The sequence below is a fragment of the Nilaparvata lugens genome, chromosome 2 (genome assembly GCF_014356525.2).
Source record: "Nilaparvata lugens isolate BPH chromosome 2, ASM1435652v1, whole genome shotgun sequence".
NCBI classification, from domain to species: Eukaryota; Metazoa; Arthropoda; class Insecta; order Hemiptera; family Delphacidae; genus Nilaparvata; species Nilaparvata lugens.
In genome coordinates this window covers 49,823,864-49,838,331 of record NC_052505.1, presented here as the reverse complement: position 1 = coordinate 49,838,331, position 14,468 = coordinate 49,823,864, and the positions used below count along the sequence as shown (strand labels likewise).

At 37.5% G+C, this 14,468-nt stretch overlaps 1 protein-coding gene across 3 annotated transcripts in view; it reads right to left on the bottom strand.

The window, feature by feature from the left end:
* The window catches only part of LOC111055674 (calcium-activated chloride channel regulator 1), a 134,627-nt gene that overhangs the window by 29,866 nt on the left and 90,293 nt on the right, over nt 1–14,468 (bottom strand). The window lies entirely within an intron of this gene.

The window sequence follows — 14,468 nt, the reverse complement described above, 5'->3', positions numbered from 1 at the left end:
CTCCGCAAACACTCATTTCTGTTTGCGGTGAGCGAGACACAAGAATTATTAGCGGGCGCACCGTTCAAGGTATGAATTATTGGCGTTGTCTGACGCCTGTTTACATTTCTCGACTTGTAACGCTTCAATTTCCGTAGTTTTGGCGGCGAGAAATAGCGGTGGAGAGCCACAGCGAGCATCAGAAAAGCGTCTCCTTCTGACAATAATAACGCTTACTGAGTTACTACTACCAATGAGTAAAGAGTAGGGTTACTGCACCCTCTGCCGTGACACAATTCACGTTCTCACGTCAACGGGTCTGTCGGACCACCGTCTGAGGTCGGCAGTCAGAAAATGTCGCGCGCTGCTTTCTTCACGCATCAAAAACGCAGCAGAGCGGCTCTTACTTTGCGGCGCAGTTTCAGCGCTTGCTATTCAATAACTGTGACAAACTAACACAATAAGACTTGCTGACTTGGATAATACGTTTTGTAGGTGCAGATCGCTTTCTGCGAACGATCGTGATGCGAGAGAGCTAGTTGAAAGCACAAAGTTGGAGAGGTAGGGAAGGAAGATGATGATGATGAAGAAGAGAGGAATTGGGAGGGACAATGAGGAGAATGATGGAAATGAAGGCTGGAAAGGAAAAAAGGAGAATGGATAGAAACAGAGAATGAGGGAAATAGACAGGAACATGATGAGTGAGAAGATGGGAAGGACAAAACGCAGAATGGAGAGTAGGAAGCGAGAAAGTAAACAGTAGAATGAGGAGGAAAAGGAATTGAGGAAGACAGGATGACGATATGGGAGAGGTTAGGAAGCACACAGAAGAGAATTTGCGGAAGGAGGAGAGTAGAATGAGGAGGAATCATATTATAGTAGATGGAGACGTATCTGAAATAAGATGACGCCTAGAAATGAGTTTGATCTTCAACTTGATAGTTTAGTGCTATGGAGAACATTTCAAGCATTTTGGAGTTTGAAGCATTGAAGTTTAGTGAAAGGGTTATTGAAAGAGATAAAATTGTGAGGAAAATTCATTATAATTATGGAGCTACTGTAGTTGCAGATAATTTTCGACAGTGGTAAAGATATCTATCGCATTATTATTGATCATTTAATTGGTGTCTTCTACAGTTTACTTTATATACATATCTGAAATGAGTGTAGCCTTCTTGGCTACAATAGAGTTGGCTACACTTGGATCAATAGTTGCCAAGTATTGATCTTGACATTCATTGTTGATAAGAGATTCATGCGGAGTTCACACGCTTTTCACGTCAATTCCACAAACAGAAAATTCAGGGAAGTGAGTAATGGCATTTTGTGAGCGGCGACAAATTATCAACAAGATCTGAAAGTAACTCGTAGCAGGCGAGCAGATGTTTCGAGGGAAGTGCCTTTCAAATATAGCACAGTGTTCCCAATTATTCATCCCGTTAGTGGTTCTGATAAAAGCAGCGACGCGAGAAATAAATAATAATTGTGGAGGAAGGAGGAATCAGACATCAGTTGGTATCGAGAAGGTGTAGAACAAACACTTCCTACCCATTTTATATTTCTTCAGTACACTGTACTTTTCACTTAATAACATAGGAAACAACAATGTTCGTGGGAATTCCACCAGCGCTGGCTGAAAGAAGCGACTGCTATAGAGGGGAAGGAAACGATTTCAAAGACCATTCACTTTGCTTTTTCACGGCTTTAGTTGCATCCTCTGCTCTGCTCTGCTCTCTGCTCAGTCTCCACACCCTGGCTCTCCTGTCTCCTTCTTATTTGGAGAGTGGACGTCTGCTTGTGACAGCCAGAGACACGTTTAGAGTTGCCGTTCACACAAAACAATAGTGATCATTTTATAGTTCATCTCTCATCTCTTCCACGATTCAACATTGTGCCAGCACACACACACAAATAATATAAAACCATCTCTTCGAATTCCGGAACTGCGGCAAACAATAAACACTCCAAATAGCGTATCTGGCATAAATATTTATCAACGTTTCAACATTTCCATAACGGGACGGAATTAATTTGATTGGATTGAAGTCCCCGATAGAATTGGAGTGTGTTTCCTGTGTATGCAATGAACATGACTATACTATTTCTTCATTTCCGCTTCGAATATACTGTATATAAAAGTATTGATTGGTAGGGAAATTTTACAAATAAATGAGATATTTATGAAATCAAACTATTCAATCTGCTTTGGCGCCAGTGAAATAACTACTGCTAATGTGCCAATACGAATACACAAGTTGTAATGCGAATATCATAATGCATTATGTACACTCATGACAAATACAGGGCTCATATTGTTATATATGACTCGATATTATACTTAATTGAAACTAAACACAAATCTGTCATACAATCTCATTGCTGGAATTGATATTACTTCATCGTAGTTCAAAATGTTTAGTGATTACAGAGTGGCGTTTTGAATTTTGTAAAGTGCAAGACTGTAAATTTTGATTGGAAATTCTAAAAATTCATCTGAAAGTTAATATGATTTTTAATAAAGAAGTCTATAGCTGAGAGTACAAAAGTTGGTGAGCTGGAAAATAAAGAAGAGAAATCGATACAATCGTTGAAATGTCAACATGAAGTGACACTCATTACTTAGCGGAAAATGCGACTACCTGTCACACAACTCCTGCCAATAAAACAACCACACAGACAGAAGCAGGTTGGTTGTAGTATATAGTAAGTAGTATACCGGTATACATAGTATATATGATATCAGTACTCACATAGCATTGCTCATGTGATTGCGAGCTCAATGCTAGCACAGGTCAGCGACCGCTTTCGAAAATCGACACAAACTTTTTCCGTTATCGTTGGCCTACGTACCTACATGGAACAATATACGTGATATGCAGCTGAAATTTACAACATTTTGCGTTCACAGTGTAGTGATAACAAAAAGGCTGTCAATTTGTGTCAACGCGCACTGCGGGCATATAAAGCGAAGCGATCATATTTTTGTTTTTGCTACATTATCTACTGTCCTAGCTTACAATGATACAGTTTTCGACAGTACATCCGATACAACGATGACATTGTCATTCTTCTCAGACAAGATACTGTAATCAGTTTAAACAACAAGAAAATTACTGATTGGAAATATCCACTCCATCCCTTAGAATAAGACTAACTTAAGAAATTCAACACGGTAGTGTTTTGAACTTTGAAATAAAGAATATATAAATAAGTCGATAAGTTGATAATAATTCAAGTTGTCAATTCGAATACCATTTCAACTGTTACCTAATCATTTGTGAATGGTAGAAGTTCTAGTGAAGTCGAAGTTTAAAGCAAAGCACTAACAAGCTTAACGGAATCGGAACAAACCCGGTTGATGCCAATTATGGTTAGTTAGTGGAGATCTAGTTACCAGCAGATTAATTTCTAGGGGAGAGTTTCCAGGAATGATGAGCGGCCATCCATTGCAAAGTTATCTTCCCATCCTCAAAGTGTGTTACACATTTCAACTATTAGGTTTTGTGCTATTTGTCTTCTAACTTGCTCGATAGAAGAATAGGAGATTAGATATAGCTATAACGATTGATTTTTAATCCATTGTGTATTGTATAGAAAGGGAAAAAAATGTAATCTGGAGGGTCTCAATCCAGTATAAGGAATGATGCACGGTTTATGCCAAACACGCCAGATATTCAGGAGTACATTGTAACTTTAATGTGATTAAGGTTCCGAGTTTGCGGGAAGCCGATTGGAATTCATAGTGGCTTGATTCCTGGTGATGGAAGTGAAGTACGTCATCTGAGAATCTTGAGTTGAGTCATTCTCCACTATAATAATGGAACCCGAGGATTAAATTGTTTAACGAATTCTGAAAGTTTATTTGTCTTATAAGAATACTATATAGTTCAAGATTCCAAATTCCCAAACACAATTACTTTGGCTGGATTATATGTGTTTGGAGTGTAGGCTACTTGGAGAGTAGGCTATACTAAAAACAATAGCACTTGTGCTTTCAACGAGGGAGCACTTACTGTGAATAGCAAGGAGTTGCTTATCGAGTGTGTAATCAAGCGAGGGCGAGCACTGCCTTAATTAGCGAGGCTTTTCGCGATGCTCCTCCGAATTCATTCATTAAACGCCACTAAACGAGATCAACCGCAACAATTAGGTAGACGTTTAGCCAACACTTTCGTTTCAGAGGAAGTTTGTTTTTTACACCATTCAATTGAATCAAGGAGGCCTGGTCTTCCGATCAAATGAGCATGAGCAAGAGAAAGGGTCGTTATAACAGGAAAGAAACCTCTCGCATGCTAGATGGAAGAGAAGGAGTTTTATTATAGCAAGCGGTATAGGATGTCATCGCTTCCAGCTTGGCAGTGCGTGAAAGGATATATACTGGAAACGTGAAGAAACCGTTTGACAACTCACGCCGTATGGCTTACACATCTGCCTCTATTCAATGAAAAAGTCAGCACGAGTCTACTACGAACAACACAGTCTTTGTTCTTTATCCGCTGAAATTCTATTATTAAAACTACTAAATTACTAAATAATAACACATGCCAAGGCCCCCCAACGAAACTGGAAATACGCGCGCGCTTCAAGTGAAGACGTTAGCTTGCGTGAAGGCCTTTGTCACACGTAAGTCTTGCGTGATGGCAACGCATTCTGACGATGGGTTTCCAACAAAGCCAAAAAGATTACTACCCATAAGGTAGACCTGCCACATACATGGCGACAAAGTACCTGCAGTTTATTTCATCATATGACCTCTGTTAACAAGAGTAGCCTACAGTAGTTGAGAAACGTCTGTAACTTTTCAAATGTTGAAAATATTTCAAATTCATTGAAATTTCTACCAGTCATTGCAGCATTTCTTTTTACTCTGACATTATACTCTTATTCAATATTGTCTTCATAGATGGTCCATCTGATATGATCAGTGGAATTACTATTAATACTCTAGGCAGGTAACTTGAATCACAAAATTATTACATTTATAGGTTTTGATCAATATCAACGCATCATTCAATCAACGATGAGATCTTAAACTGATTCTCTCTTATTTGCCTCCGAAATAAAAATATAATCGAATTTGAATGTTTTGATCTTTACTGATTGTCTCGAGCTCGTATGATTCATTAAATGTTTTGATGACACCTGAAGTGAAGTGACAGAAATACAAAGTTGATTTGAAAGATATAGATTTATAAATTATGGGCGCTAATCTTCCTCACCTTTTCAATGACATTTGAGGGGGAGAAGGGAGATGGTGGATTCCTAAATAAAGATTGGATAAATATCAAAGAGGGAAAAGTGAAGGTTTCTTGTACATTTGACACATTTCAATGTTAAGCTTGAAAGAGTATTCAATAATCATGTAAAGGGTGTTAATATTCCAAAAAATCATAAAACATCGCAGCATCACCTGTGACAAGCTTGATAGACCTAAGAGACACAATCACTGAGCAAGAGAAAGGTGATCGATATAGATGTAGAACAAGATTTCGTTCTCGCTCTATATAAAGCGATTGATAAGACCGATTACTAAGAAAGAGGAAAGCGTCCTCAAGTGTTGGATTCCACCTAGGATAATTGGACTCCGTTACGAACGCTGAGCAATTAGCATACAGAGCGAGGAGCTATTTCTATTAGAAAAGTGATTACCTGGCTTGCAGTACAAGCAGTCATTCGGCATGAGAATTATGAAATTAAACGGAGCATATTTTTCGCACAGTTGAGCTACTACGATTAATTACGGTTGTAATTGTCAGACAGTTGAATAATCATTGCAAAACTCCTCAATCGTGTGAAATTCACTATCACCAAGATATTTTGAGTAGCATGAGAGTCCCCAATGAGATTTGTTCTACGAGATCTTCATTATTTCTCGATATCAAGTTGATACTGGATAATATTCATTATACATTATTCATATTCTGTTTTGAATATGAATTATGTTCAACCAAGTTGATAGATATTCATAGATTTTCAATTTTCGGAGGGTTCGAATCTTTAGAAAACAGACACAGAATAGAAAGCACAGAACAAAACTAATTTGAAACTGGAAAAAAGTTATTCATCATCTGCGAAGACTTTTCATAGCAATTGAGAATAATGGAAGTTCTTCACTGCGAATGTAGAAAATATCAATTATGTTCCCATGCCCATTTCTTTCAATTTGCGACATTACAAAAATCAAGAGGCAAAAAACAAATTCTGCATGTAACAAAAGTCTTATCAATAAAGCTTATCACACGCGTATATTGAAAACCAAATTGATGAATACGTGTCCCTGAAATGCTGTGCAAAAATTTTATAATAACCACGATGATCCAGAGCTATACAATGTTCGACGATACTTTCCTCCAACTTGTTCCAATGTCATTCTTCAGATATACTCTCGTAGATAACTGACGTTCGAATTGATAGCGTTGAATGTGTGGAATGTCATAGGAGAATATTGGCGGAGCGGGGCTGACATGACATGTCAAGGGACTATCAGCTGAGATGGTTCACTTTCCGGTTATAGCACCGAGTTAGTGGGTGAGGTCGATAGACCACAACGAAATATTTCGTTCGTGTAGCGTGGTCATTTGTGGTCGTTCACAACGACTGATGTCCTATCAGCGAATCTGGTCGTTGCTCATGGCAGAACATAGTAACACAATTTCAGGACCCTGGCAAAACTTTTCAAATAAATAGAAACGGAGTTGCTATTATTTCACCGGATTTCAAGTCAGGAGAGAGCTCGTGCCGAGGTGTTTTCCTCTCCACTCTTTCTCAGAAGAAGCTTGGACAATCGATATACATGTTACAAAATAGGTTTTCCAAAATGCACTTAAGGAAATAAAAATAAATCAGTGTTCTCAAACATATTGGAGGAAAGATTCGTTTGGAGAATATTGCAGTGCATCGATGATAATCGTATCCGTTATCGTAGACTTTCTTACAAAAGAAAAATGCGAAAAATCCAATGCAAGGGGAAAATAACTAGAGGGGAAATTCAACCGGAGAAAAGGCATGTTTTGAAAGTTAGAAAGCGGAAATTATAACATTGGAAAGGATGTCATTACACAAGTTTCCACGTATTCAGCTTTTCTTCATTAGAGAATAATTAGGAGTGACTGTTGAAGTTGTTGGAAGAAGAGCGTGCTAATATTTGGCAGACATGATGCAAGAAAAATGAGTGTACATACGTTGTGAACAGTGAGTGGAAGCTATGCTAATGACATTAGTTGTTGGAAGTCAGTGGATATGGATAAGTAGTGCTGTAACTGGAAAGAGGGCGAGAGTTAGTAGGGCGAGCACGATAATGGGAAGGATTCACACGGACAGGTGGTTTTACAGCAGAAATTCAATTAGCCTTCCAATTTGCAGTCGGTTTCGTGACAGATTAATATCGCGCGCTATGAAAATTTGAGAAGGTTAATTTAGTAAGACAGCGGGAGGCAACAAAAAAGTTCGGGGATTATAATTAAGGGGCGGCGAGGGTGAGAAAGGCTGCTTTCAAAGATAAATGTCGTGTTTCTGGCTGGGAGACGAGAGCCGGGGGTTCGAGACCGTAATAATATAAGTTAACTCTGCTCGGCCATGTGTCTCTGCTGCTTGAGGGGGTGAAGGGGAGGGTACACCACGAGTGCAGTTAAGGGATACGGTCTGCCCGGCACACTAACGACCCGAAAGGGTAAAGCGGTTTAAGCAGCACCTGCTGCCCCCGAAGATGACAGCCCCTGTGGGGGCGGCAGCGGTCTGGAGGCGGCACTGTGCTGCTGCAACACGACAAAATGAAAAAACTCATATATGAGCTCACCCCTACGAGTCCTAAGATAGAGTAGTACACTTGTTTAAACCCATGCCGATGAAACAACCTGCTCTTATGATTTATTCATTGCTTTCAGCATTCGCCATCTCCGCGAAACCATCTCACTCGCAATCATTAGCCAGCATGGCTCGGCTTCCTTTTCTTTCATGATCAAGAAGAGTAAATGGCATCATTTATTAAACGACCCTCCATCCCTCTCCAAGCAAACGTCGTCGCCACCGCGATGAGCAACCCCCCCTCCTCATCCTTCCGCAAGCTTTTAAACCTAAACCAAGGCTTTCGGTGGAGTGAGGTAGCGAGGCGCAGACTGCAGGCCCACGGGAGCTACTTCAAAGGAAGGGCTCACACTAATCTCTTATCTCAACCACTCCCTTGCGAAAGAGGTTACCTCATTGTTGTTGTTGCTGCTAGAGAGCCGGCAGCTGAGTGTATATGCTCGATAAATTCTGCCCTTCCGCTCAAACACGTCTCAGATTTGCGCAAAATCCATCAGCATCAACGAAATTCTTCTCAACCATCAAGAGATTGAAATTCTCTGATACTTCACACCTCCTCTAATAATTTTAAAGTAAAAGTTGAACAACATTCTTCCATATTTATTATGCTGCAGAGTCATCCAAAAATTGGGCAACATCAATACTGTTTTTTGATCAACTATCAACTGTTTTGTTGAAATTCAGAATAAGAAAAGCAACTTCGAATTGTAAGCTTCTTTCTTCTCATCTCAGGTTGATGGTCTTGTTTAGAAAAAGTATTGTTTTGAAAACGTAAAAAATAACTAACTTTTATTAGAATATAACACGTAATAATTATTCGAATGGGAATAGATTATTATTAGTAATACTAATATGCTTATTTGGATTGATGGAAGAAATCAAATAATGAAGAAAATCAAAAGCCGCATTGAACGAAATTATAAATTCAAACAATTGATTTAAATAAACTAGATTCCAACTTTCATGAATGACAATTGTCGATCCTAAATGGCCTATGACATGTATAATAAATGATTATGAGTAATCGGTGACAACCCACATGATACAATAAAATAAAAATAAATAGTAAATGTTTCTCAGCTCAATCTTAACTTTCCAAACTTGCAACAACATGAACATGCACAATCGAATGGCATGGGAAAATTATTATCAGAAAGCTATCTCATCTAATGCGTAATACATTTCGAATATGCGTTAGTATATTCCTATGTGAAGATGTGCAATTCCTTTCAATGAGTACTTGACATTTTGGCGAATCTCTTGAGAGCGTGAGTACTTTGAGACTGGAGATAACCTGAAAGTGTATCCGAGATGTAGCATCCTCCGTTCTGATGTAATAAACAGAACGTACAACGCAGATGGAGAGAAGATCGTACGGATTTCTTTTTCTCGGAGAGAAAGAGACAGAAGTGCAAAAGCTCCCGGGGCGATCCCGACTCCAGGTCGTGCATAAGAAGACACCAACAAATTATTATTTATGATTATTTTGACTTTTACAACCCACTCATCACCGCAGCCCCACTCCACAACGACAACGCCATTATAACTCTTTTTTTTAAATACAGACTTCTTCGTGCAAATCCAGAGACTTTTGTTAGTGATGAGGGGAAGAATTATTATAGACAGATTCAATTATTTGCTGTGGGTTGTGGGCTTTGCGTCCTGATGTCAACCATATTTTTCTTCTGCACAATGGTAATCTCCAGCTTTTGAATTATTGAAATGCTTCATTGCCCCACGCTCGAAAGTTCATTACAGCAGATTGTTAATGATAGGTTGGGCTGAATAAAAAACAACAGACTGTAGCTTATGGGAGACATTGTATTTACAATTGAGTGAGTTTGAGAGATTGTTGATGTGGTAATTGACTCTATTTCATCCACAATCCAAAACTAATAGCCGGGAAGCTTATATCCTTCTCAAGTATTAAGCTTTTTGAAACAAAATAGACTACTAGAATCTTCAATGATTGTTAATCTGATGTGGAGAAGATTCTATCTATTTTATGTCCTCCAAATCAGTTATTCATCACTTATCCATAACGTGAAAAAATATTTCCTTATCTAGAAATGAAGTGAGGGTTTCCGGAACATACCAGTCCATTAGACTACTAAGTTGAGAAATTCAGTAGGAGTAGAGATCATTTGATGAAGCAACGAACCTGGAACAAAAATAAGTATGATATTAAGTTGATGAATAAGAGCTAACTTAGAACAGTACCAAAATTTGTTTGAATTAAATTCGCTATTATTATAATTCTAGACGAATGTCATGGGAATGATAAAATTTAGAACCTTCTATTTATCTATCAAATAAATAAGATGAATACCATACATTTTATAGGATTAGTACATTTTATAGGATCAGGCATATTTTCAATTGAACACAAACGAGGATCACAAACCATTATGGATTACCTACCATCCATTCTCTGGTTTTCTCAAAATTCATGCAATGTTTTTTCCTGATACCTTGTTACATATAACTCTCATACTTGAGTCAGGATCTTACTTTAGGGATTTCACTTGTATAATATTTCTCACATTCAACTATCCAAACGAACTATTGTTCTGTATAACTTCGAATACACAGTAGGTTTTTTTAAATTTCTTCAGAATATACTCCGCTAATGCTTATCAACCAGACATTCTTTATACAATATGCAATCACTAATCGCCTCTGCAAGTGCATACTGTTCTCTAATTTCCACTATTATGATTGATTGATTGATTACTTTATTTACGTAGATTACAATGTATACTGGCTTATACACTTATACAATAGCTTACTATACAGCAAAGTTTTTAGATGAATTTACATAACATAAACTAAGAAAATAATTATTGAACTTTATAATGATATAAAAAAAGCAATTTGGAATAACTACACGAGATAATATTGTAATGTATCTACATAAATAGGCGGAGCTTTGGACATACCAATGTCCATTCTTTGGAAAGAATATTAAAAATATCCTCAACTACCAAAACTCTATTAGGCAGATATTTAGTACCTTTAGTACCTTCACCAGTGCGGCTAGTGTATTATATTGTTGCATCAACAATAGTAAATTCAATCCAAACTGTCAGGATTTCTCACAGGAATAACATCAATATACTTGACATTCAACCAGCGCCGATAGTTTATGATGAATGTACTAGCAACAATAGTTTCAATTCAAACTGTCCGGCAGTCCTTCTTATAGAAACAGCATCAATGCTTCTCATTGAAACAATGCTGACAACTGAGAGTGGAGCTCACCACAGGGTAGGACATCGTGCTGTCTGCAGACTGCTGTGGGTGTGGAGTCGTGAACGCGGAGCGGTCGGCCGCATGAAATACTGCAACGACGGCTTCAAATGTGCAGGGAACATAAAAAGAAGAAGAAAAAGAAGAAGAAAAAGAAGAAGAAAAAGAAGAAGAGAAAAAAGAAGAAGAAGGAAAAGAAGAGAAAGAAGAAGAAGAGAAAGAAGGAGAAGAAAAAGAAGAAGAGAATGGGATCCGACTGGTTTGTTGCAATATAAGAAGAAACTGCATCGACTCGAGACACGAGAAGTGATGGTCGTGTTTGGATGTACAGTAAGTAACACGTGCGCGCGAATCTTACCTTTCGCGAAATGTCAGCGCGTGATCCTGCTCCTCTTCTTTTTACATTCTTAATCACCACTTCTACATTCCTCTCTTTCTGTTTCTCTCAATATCAAATTATTCATCTTCTTCTCTACCTCCTCCTTCTTCTTCTTCTTCTTCTTCTTTTTTTCTTCTTCTTCTTCTTCTTCTCCTTTTTCCTTTTCTCTTCCTATTATTCTTCGTCCTACCATTCAATGCTCTTCGTAATCTTTTCAGTTCAACAAGCTCTTGATTTTTATTTTTCTTCTCTTCTCTCCTGCGTCTGATTATTACCATTTCGCTATTTCCTCCTTTGGCTCTCTCTCCTCTTCTTATTCTCCCTTCTTTCTTCGTCATCTCCTTCCATTTATCTGTTACTAATCATCTTCCCCCTCTTCATTCTCATATTTTTTCTCGCAATCCCCTATCCCACAACTTTTCTCTTCGGTTCGTTTCTTCTTGTCAAATTATTCTCAACACATATTTCACTTTCATCTGTTTTCACGCTGATCCCTTTCCACTACTCCATGTCACTCACATCCTTTCCTCCTCCTCCATCAACCCTTTTTCATTTCAAATTCCTATTACCTCTTCCATCTCACTCAGATTCGTTTCTCACCTTTCACAGCTCAACTTATCGTGTTGGCCGTTTCTTGACTTCTCTCTTTCCGTCTTTCTTTTTACAGCAGCAATCCATTATTTTCTACTAAGTGAATAAATAAAGGCCAAGCCGGACTGGCCATACGTCCGCACTGCTCCTAACTGAACTCGACTTTTCCGACTTATTTCTTGAGTGCACCTGAGCTTCTCTGCTATTTCTACTGATTGAAGTCCTTTTCCGTTGCACAACTCACATAGATTGCATCTTTCACGGCAGCATACCGTTCTCAATTGAATTATTTTCAAACAAAAATAACAACTGATAGTTTATAGCTTCAAAGTAAACTAAATCTCAATTTCTTCATCAAATAAAAATATTTGACGCATCGAAATCAAGGACATTTTAACAGCTATATTCAATTAATTCATCAAATTTTTCAATTATGAACAATAATTAGGCTATACTTATATGAAAAGGCAGAACAAGCTGATGTCCCTATTCGATTCTATTGATCCTATCATCACGGCTATATTCAATTCCTACAAAAACATACCATAAGTTCCTCTGAAGACGAGTATAAACTATTTACATATTTTCTCCTGTAATACCATACAGGTTTCTTTCATATAGAATATTCCTTGAGCAGGATTAATTGGCTCAAACGATATATCTCAATCGTTTCTCTATGAAACTTCATAACTGATGTATCCAGGACTGTCTTCTTGGAGAGTTGAGCTTCCCGATAAATACAAGCAACACCCCAAGCCATGTTTAATAAATTCAGGTAAACTCACTTCTATAACCTTGAATAACGTAGCAAATATTAGCTTCCATATCGAGTTTCTATCGCAATTTATGTACTGCCAGTATCGAAGCCATCAGATGAATACAAAACAATTCTCGTAGAATTGAATACTACCAACCAACTTTAGTGCATCTCAGTTCATAATACTTCAGCTCTTCAGCAAGTTCCTGGCAAATAGTAATATTTCTCCACCGAACTTTCAGCAAAGTTGTAGCCAATAAAACTTGTAATACCTTGAGAAGAATCAGTCGATACTACTTGCGACCCATCAATATTGCAAATTCATTGATCATGCTCGAAAACTTACCAACTCGGCTCGTTTATTTATGCCAGTTTTATTGCAGGCGGGGCAATAAACGTCAACTTTTTAAATGCTCCCTTAAACGTTCGCCATCGGTAGGAAGTTTCAACACGGAATGCCACTCCATAATGACAGCTTTCAAAACGATGTTTATCGAGTTTCAACAGGAAATTTTCAAAGACTATAATTATTTCTACGTTAATCTGCCAAGAAGTTTAGACTTGTTATCATACAATTTAAGAGAAAAGTTGGACATGTTATAAATCTTTCGTAAGAAATTCCAGTGATAAACCCGCATTGAAAACCATATACCCTTAGCAACTCGCCAGAATAACCAATATGAAACTAACTTCCAACAGTATCAATATCAAGTAAAAATTAATATACAAGTACATCTAAGTTACGATAAAATACTCAATAGATGCTAATTTCACAGTGTACAGAATCAAATTATAAATACAGTGAATTGATTCCAATGAAGATTTGTATGATTTCATTACAGTATTTTGATGTGTCTATTCATTTTATAATGATTCAATAATATATAATGAGTATAAAAGCATAAAACATTCATTACGAAAGAAATTATAATAACATTCATACAGAAATTTTCCATCTAATAACAGTAAATTGAGATTAGTTCCCAGAGGAATGCAAAAATTTCCCTCACAAAGGCCCAGTTGCACAAAAGCCGGTTAAATTTTAATCCTGATTAACGTCACGTGAACCGAATCAGAGACCATTTCAAAAAGATGGATCTACTGGAATTAATCAGGATTGAAAATAACCCGGTTTTTTCGCAACCGGCACTAAGTACACGATTGAATGATTACAAAAGTTCAACAGCTGAGTCATAATTTTGACAGTCCCACACACATGAACTCGCTCACTCACTTCCATCACCAACAGACGACGAAATAATTATTTTCAGATGTTTTTCCAAGGATGAATAATAGTTATCCTTTTAATGTCCTTCAGCGAGTTTTCCCAGGGATGAGACCTAGTGCAATCGAATCTTCATATTATAAAAACTACTATGTTCTGAATTTCGTGAGAACCGTTTGAGCCGTTTTCGAAATCCGGTGAAATACAAACATATAAACATCTAAGCATCCAAACATCTAAACATCTAAACATATAAACAGAAGTTGCTCGTTTAATAGTATAGGATATTCTGTTTCTTGTGAATAATCATCCCAAAGCGGGTGTATCTAATTGAATGTAGAATATTACATGTTACTTTCCCAGATATCTCGGGTTGAAACTACTTACAAAAAAATTAAAAAAATGTTCCTATCATTTATATCAATCGTTCTCATGCCAGTAAATACAATTAGTTATAGAAGCATGTTCCTCCTTAGAAACTATAA